General features: G+C 38.3%; 1 long non-coding RNA gene across 2 annotated transcripts; it reads left to right on the forward strand.

The window, feature by feature from the left end:
* Positions 1–1530: 1530 nt before the first annotated feature.
* Positions 1531–3533, forward strand: LOC127084197 (uncharacterized). Of its 2 annotated transcripts, none has more exons than XR_007788665.1 (3): positions 1531–2091; positions 2650–2953; positions 3028–3533. It is a non-coding gene; the product is annotated as an uncharacterized LOC127084197 (long non-coding RNA). The 2 variants fall into 2 exon arrangements; XR_007788659.1 differs by having other exon boundaries at positions 1531–1731; positions 1982–2091; positions 2650–3533.
* The last annotated feature ends 4503 nt before the right edge of the window (positions 3534–8036 follow it).

An 8036-nucleotide genomic window follows, 5' to 3' on the forward strand; every position in this document is an offset into this window, starting at 1 on the left:
TCACTGGATAGGGAACAAATAGTTCGAGATCAAAGAAGGATATTATCTTAGATCCAAGAAGAGATAGACTCTGAATCAAAGAGAAAGGTGGTGTCTAAACCCAAAACGACTGAATTAAATGTTTGGAGGTAATCCAAACAACTCTCGATTGATGAGGTGGTCTTCCGTTATATCATCCTAAAAGGATGTACAATGAGTCTAAGAAGAAGTATAGTTGAGATGGTAATGATTGAATGAAAGGAGAATGATTGATTAATAAATAGGGTAGCTCGCGAAGAAACTGGGTTCTCCTACCTACATATCTTTATAGTGCAATATGAAAATTAGAGCTTTCATAGTTTAGCCCACTAGGGATGAAAAAGGTGATTAAGGAGGCAAGAAGAGTGATAGAATGATTGAATGAAAGAATGGAATAAACTTGATAGTTACTAGATAAGAACCACACTAAAGTCTAGGAGTAAAGGTGGATAGGATAAGTAACTGGCCAAATGTCCCGCCTCCAAAGATATCCAGAATGAGTATAAGAAAGATTTAGTCTCATTCCTTCTTTACCACCTAAGGCCCGTGGCATGTAACTCTCATCCTAACTTTCAAGTTGTTGGAGGAGAATATTTGTTGTTGTTTCTTGTAATGATGATGAGAGAAAGACTTGATAGTTGATTGACGAGAATCATACTAAAGTCTATGAATAAGGGCGAGTGCTTTGAATAGCTAGGGCCTATGCCCCGTACGCAAAGTCACTCTAGACAAGGATGGGAGAAACTCCGTCTCATCATTCCTTACTGCTTAAGGCTCGTAGCATATGATACTTCTTATAACTGACAATTTGTTGGAGACGAATCTTCATTGTTGATCCTTGTGTTGATGTTGTTTTGTCGAAGAAGACTTAGTAGTTTATTCGATTCATATTGCACTAAAGTATATGAATAAGGGTGAACGCTTTGAATAGCTAGAGCATATGCCCCGTACGCAAAGTCACTCTAGACAAGGATAGGAGAAACTCCGTCTCATCATTCCTTATTACTTAAGGCTCGTATCATACAATTTTGAATCGTATTTATCAAGTGCTGGCCTTTGATTTATCTTGTATAACCCACTGTTTAGTATGACTGATGATGCCTTGACTGAGAATCTTGACTTGAGGTTTCGAGCTCAACAACTTAGAGCAAAAGTCTTATTAAGTGATAAATGGTTTTTTGGTCACTCAAATTAGATTGTGGGATTATACAAGTTCAAAGGATTTAATTGATCAAAATCACTTTTGATCAATTTGAATCACGGGTTTGAAACAATTGGAAATCTAGATTAATTCTAATCTAAGCGTTATAAATGATCAATCTAGCCTAAGGGAGCATGTTATAGTCAATCAAAAAATCTAATTAAAATTCTATGTTAAAAATACTAAGAGAACATGTGTTTCTATGGCCAAAATGACAAATTAACCCCTAAGAATAAAAAAGTCATTTTACATGAAATATTCAATTTGGAGCCAAGTTAAATCCTGATCAAAATTCTAATTAAAACCTTAAAGATTCATCAAGTTCTAAAAACTACTCTTAATCAAGTTCTGTTTGATTCTCCTTCTTCTCCTTGAATCGTTCTTTCTACTCCTCTTCGCTTCACTTTAAAGCTTTGCTATCAAGTTCTTGACAGTGGATTTCAATGTATACTCTCTACGACTGTTGTATTCTTCTCTCTGGTGCGTGTTCTGTAAATGGAAAGGAAGAAAGAGTAAGGTTCTATGTCTTCTTGTTGAACTCAGTGATGCAGAAAATTCTGTTATCACTTCTGTTTTGACTCAGGAGTTTGTTGAGAGTGGTGTGCGAATGGTGCTTCTGTGTTGTATCCTCCTCTCCTTCTCTCTTCTTCCCTTCTTGATTGGTGCCTCTGTAAGCTGTGAGAGAGGGACTTCAATCTGAATGGAGAAATCTGTTTTCTTCAAGGAGTGAAGGATTTGATTTTTCTTTGTTGGCTTTTGCAGAGGTGAAAAACGTAGGATGAAGAGAGAAGAGCTACTCAGGTTGCAGAATGGAAATTCAGATTGCATAGTGGAAAATAAGATTGCAGAGTCCATCCCCATGTTGAAGAGAGGTGAGTCTTATTTATAGAGTCCTCAACAAATCTCCTTTTTTTCTTCTATTCTGTTAGGAAGGGAGGTGTTTATCATGGTGGGGTTGTCATCAGAATTTTCTTTTTGAAGATGTGAGAGTTGGTTATATCGGTTATGGAAGCAGTTAGAATCTGTTGACAGTTGGGAAATTATGTTATGGTTTTGTTGTGTTAGTTAAAAAAACTGTTAGTTAGAGTTTGTTGCTCTTAATTCGGTTAGGCAGTTAGGTTAATAAATTACAAAATGTTGTTGCCATAAATTACAAAATGCTAACATGGGCAGCAGTAGTTTGTTAGTTCTATAATTATTGACAAAAGCATTGAACCTGAAGGTGAATACATAGTCATAAATACTTGGATATTAGATTTGGTAATCAATATTGTTGGAGCAGCGAGTGTGATTTTCTTGTGAAAATGTGACTATTTATGAAATGCATGCTGATTTATTTTGACCTGACATGCTTAAATTATTATGGCATCGCATTTGGTTATGTATTGATGCTTATTGTGAAGCCCTAACTGGTACTGCTGGTGTTGCAGGTCTGTTACGCTTCCATGGAAATCAGTAGGGTATAATTTGAGAACTGCGCGGTCCATCCTTTGGGCAGTGCAGAATTTTGGTTTCCATAATAGACCGGATCTTGCTCGTGCCGTGTTGAGAGCATCAACTGATGTTCTATCGAAAGCTACTGACAAATGCGTCCGAATTAATTCAATTTCTTCTTTTCCGAACTGCATCATATATTCCCCTCTTCTCTTTTTGGGAGGCTTGGTTTCATGTCCAATTCTGATATAATTGTTTCAAAGTCTAAGCAAACCGAAACCGTAACATACAGCGAGCATTGTAAGGTTATGTTCATGCATAGATTCCGTTGACAACTGTTAGGCATTATCAAAATAATCTTCTTTATGCTTCAGGAATAATGATGTGCTAGCTTCGAGCTTCATGACTATGCCAACAATACGTTTTTCTTGGTTCGCCTCCAAGTCAGATCCAACTAGTGAGGGCATGTATGTTGTCTATTTTTCACAATTCCAGGATCCTGCTTAGAGCTTAAAAGTATCGTTCCTCATTAACCTGCATGCTGGAACATTTGTAGGACTGTTTGGTGCTTTTTCATGGCCATGATGCTAAGTTGCCGACCGATTTTGTTATGACTGTAATTAACTCCAACCGACAGAATAGGCTTCTGCATGAAAGATGACGGTTGCTAAGCGGTATTACTACCATCCCCACAACCAGCAATGGGTAGAGGGTATAGGATTAGGCTTGTGACGGATTCGACGTGTACGACCGAAAGATCCTATATCATTACCTAATACAGAACTTCTCTGTTTTAACACCCCTTGTTTAGTTCCAGAGAGTATACCATTACTGTATGCTGAAATGAAGATGACGGCCCATGTTTTTTTGTTTGCCAATACATTATTGAAGACACAAGATATATGGTTTTGGCCGGAGGGAGGAGGAACAGACTTTTCTCTACAATCTTCACTTATATTCAAATGTCTTAATGTTTTACAAAGAGGTCTGGTCCTTATATAGAGATAAGGCCAGACAAGAAAGGACAAGTAATTAAATGCAGTAATGAATACTATCAGGTCCCTAGGATAGTTTGATTACCCAAGAGAATAAACTTTTGAACTCCCCATACACATTTAAATTTATTCCAACAAAACTCCCCCATAAATTTAAATGCTCTTCCGATCAATCATGCCCAACATCTTCTTGCCTCTATCGAACAGCTCCTTCGATAGTGGTTTGGTCAAAATGTCTGCTGCTTGGTCCTTGCTTGCAACATGTTTTAGTTCGACGCTTCCTTCCTTCACGTGTTCTCGAATGAAGTGGAAGCGGACGTCAATGTGCTTGCTCCTTTCGTGATTTACTGGATTCTTCGCCAGTTCGATAGCAGATTTGTTATCAACTCTTATCAATGTTGCGTCTTCCTGCTTCGATTCTATTTTGTTTAGCAATCTCCTCAGCCAAATTGCATGACACACGCACCAAGATGCTGCAACGTATTCAGCTTCACACGTCGAGAGAGTCACAATTGGCTGCTTCCTCGAAAGCCATGTGAAAGCAGTGTTTCCCATGAAGAAAACATAGCCTGAGGTGCTCTTTCGATCATCAACATCTCCGCACCAATCACTATCTGAGTATCCAGTCAGCTTGTACTCTTCTGCCTTCGAATAAAACATTCCAAGTGACACAGTTCCTTGGACGTATCGAAGAATTCTCTTTAAAGCTTTCCAGTGAGCATAGACTGGTTCCTCCATGAATCGACTCACAATTCCCACACTTAGTGAGAGGTCAGGCCTTGTGCAAGTAAGGTATCGGAGGCTTCCAACCAAGCTTCGAAATTTGTTCGCTTCGACGCGTTCTCCCCCATCAAATTTCGAAAGCTTTGCTCCAGGTTCCATTGGTGTCGAGATTGGATTGCAGCTATCCATGTTGAACCTCTTCAGAATATCTTTGGCATACTTTTCCTGAGAGACAAAAATGCCATCTTCTTCTTGTCGAACCTCCAGTCCAAGAAAATATTTCATCAGACCTAAGTCTGTCATTTCGAATTCCTGTGTCATTTCTCTTTTGAATTCTTCAATTAACTGTTTGTTGTTGCCCAGAAAAATCAGGTCATCGACGTAGAGGGCAACAAGCAGCAATCTTTCTCCAGCCTTCTTTACATATACAGCATGTTCATAAGGACATTGCTGAAAGCCATTTTCTTTGAAGTACGTGTTTATTCGAGTATTCCACGCTCTTGGCGCTTGCTTCAGCCCATAGAGTGCTTTCTTCAATCTCAGCACTTTGCCTTCGCATTCGATCTTCATATATCCTGGTGGCTGTTCGACGTACACTTCTTCTTCGAGCACACCATTCAGGAACGCTGACTTGACATCCATCTGATGTATTGGCCATTTGTATTGAGCTGCATGTGAAATGAGTAATCGAATAGTTTCCATTCTGGCAACAGGCGCAAACACTTCATCATAATCAATTCCTGCTTTCTGCTTATAGCCTTTCGCTACCAGCCTTGCTTTGTATCTTTCGATCTCGCCTTCAGCATTCATCTTCTTTTTAAATACCCACTTCACGCCAATAGTCTGACTTCCTTTTGGTAACTCTGCTAGTTCCCAAGTATTGTTCTTTTCGATGGCTTTGATTTCTTCATCCATTGCATTCTTCCAGTTTCGATTTCTCATAGCTTCTTCGAAACTCACATCTTCAGTATCTGCCAGCAAGCATACAAGGTGTACCTCTTCTGTGTTTTCATACAAATCTTGCAGACTTCTTAATCTGGATTGTGAAGGCTCATTTTCATCATCGGAATCTTCAGGTTCTATCGAAGTGTCTGTTGGCACAACAACTGGTGCTGCTTCTTCTTCTTCGACGAGAGCTTCAATCGAACTGCTCCAGTCCCATCTGCTTGCTTCATTTACTCGAACGTCCCTGCTTACAATCACCTTTTTGTTTATTGGGTCGAAAAGCCTATAGCCTTTCGATTTCTCATCATACCCAATAAGTATATACTTCTGACTCTTATCCTCCAGCTTCGTTCTCCTTTGATCAGGCACATGTGCATAAGCCACGCTTCCAAAAATTCTAAAGTGAGACACAGTTGGCTTCTGTCCACTCCAGGCTTCTTGAGGTGTTATGTCTCCAAGCTTCGAGTGAGGACATCTATTCTGGACATAAACTGCACATTGTACAGCTTCTGCCCAAAATTCCTTCGACATGTTCTTGCTCTTCAGCATTGATCGAACCATATCAAGCACTGTTCGATTCTTCCTCTCAGCTACTCCATTTTGTTGAGGTGAGTATGCTGTGGTCAGAAATCTTCTTATGCCTTGTTCCTCACAGTACTTCATGAATGTTGTCGAAGTATATTCTCCTCCTCTGTCTGATCGAAGCGCTTTGATGCGTCTGTCAGTTGCATTTTCAACCATCACTTTAAACTTTCTAAATGTCTCGAATGCTTCAGACTTCTCCTTCAGAAAATACACCCAAGTCTTTCTCGAATAGTCATCGATGAAAGAAATGAAGTATTTCTTTCCACTGAATGATTCTGGAGTGATTGGTCCACATATGTCAGTGTGGATTAGTTCCAGAATTTGCTTTGCCTGATATTCTGCCTTCTTTTGAAAGGATGTTCTGGTTTGCTTGCCAAAAACACAGTCTTCACAGAATTTTTCATCGAACTCCACGTCTGGTAGTCCATGCACCATTTGAAGACACAAGATATATGGTTTTGGACGGAGGGAGGAGGAACCGACTTTTCTCTACAATCTTCACTTATATTCAAATGTCTTAATGTTTTACAAAGAGGTCTGGTCCTTATATAGAGATAAGGCCAGACAAGAAAGGACAAGTAATTAAATGCAGTAATGAATACTATCAGGTCCCTAGGATAGTTTGATTACCCAAGAGAATAAACTTTTGAACTCCCCATACACATTTAAATTTATTCCAACAATTATATGATATATATACTATGAATGTAGTGTTGTGAATGCAGAACCTATTAACATGAAAAAAATGCAGGATGCAGGGTGTGCTGAGCCGCTCATTTTAATTAACCTGTTAGCTGTGGAAACTTTGTTATGCTTTGATGTGATGCTGCTTGGATCAACGGTTATGTTGCAAGAAGATTGTGTTGCTGGCTGTAGTGTTGGAATGCATAGTTTCACCTTACTGTCATGAACCATGTTAATTTCCCATTATTACATGAAGGAAGGAACTTGGTAGGTTGATGCGCGATGGACCCGAGCCGTTATGTAATCACCATGGTCTGTTTGAATGCAACGGGTACCTCAAAGTGCCATCTCACTTGCTGATTTGAAAGAGTATTGCTGCTATTGAAATGGTGGCGGGCGAGCATGAAGAAGAGGAAAAGCTTGGTCTAGTAAAGTGGAGTATGCAGTTGATGTTAGTGCTTTTGGAATCTTAAATGTTAGTTTATTGGCTTTCAAATGTATTCTTATGTAATGTGTAAAAACAGTAAGGATTATTATTCACTATGCATTGATTTTCATTGATTTGTATTGAATGTCATTATCATGAAAGGTTGTCTTGAATGATTTGGAATTAATAGATGGAGAACTTAAAGGATGATCATTTGATTTTAATGAACATTGAATGCATGAGATTACCACGATGAATGCTATGATTTTGAATTGGATTTGAAATGGTTGGTTTGGAAAAAGAGAAATGGAAGTTGATCCTTAGGTGGAAATCATAATGGTTATGTGTAGGTTTATGAAATTGTATGGAATTAGATGGTCATATGAATGAATATACATGGAAACGGCTTATGGTTTAAAGATTGATTTCAAATGGATGCTCATTTTGTCATGGCTTGAACTAAGTCTTCATCTGATGCAAGTCTTGGACTTTGTTTGAGTTCATCTGCTATTTTGTCTTAGTGCTAATTGTTATTTTGATCTTGTGTCTGATGCTTTGTTCTGAAGATTGCTCGCTATTGGAGTTGCTTGCTTGGATGTGGCTATCTTTATTTGATGCCTTGATCTTCATGATGTTTGGATATTGCTAATTGTTCCTTGATTATTGTTTGATTCAAAGTCCAAAGGGAAAATGGGTTTTCTAGATGACATTCTTGTATGTTGGATTGCATCCCATTGGTCAGATCTTTTTAACTCTTAACTTTTAATTTTGTGCTTAGGATAGTCTCTTTATCTCCTCCCACTTCCTAAATTTCAAAATCTCTCCCCCTTTTCAAAAACCTTCTTTACTTGTGATTTCAAACTTAGACTTTATTTAATGGTTAGAAACTTTGGCCTTATGCCAATGAATTTTCAAACTCTTTCTTAAATCAAATTTGTAAATAAACTTAATCATATTGACTTAAATTTCAAAAGACAAAAAATACTAACAACTTAATTCAATTTTTTGGTCCTTTGAGCCTTTT

Source organism: Lathyrus oleraceus, chromosome 1 (genome assembly GCF_024323335.1).
Source record: "Lathyrus oleraceus cultivar Zhongwan6 chromosome 1, CAAS_Psat_ZW6_1.0, whole genome shotgun sequence".
Classification (NCBI taxonomy): domain Eukaryota; kingdom Viridiplantae; phylum Streptophyta; class Magnoliopsida; order Fabales; family Fabaceae; genus Lathyrus; species Lathyrus oleraceus.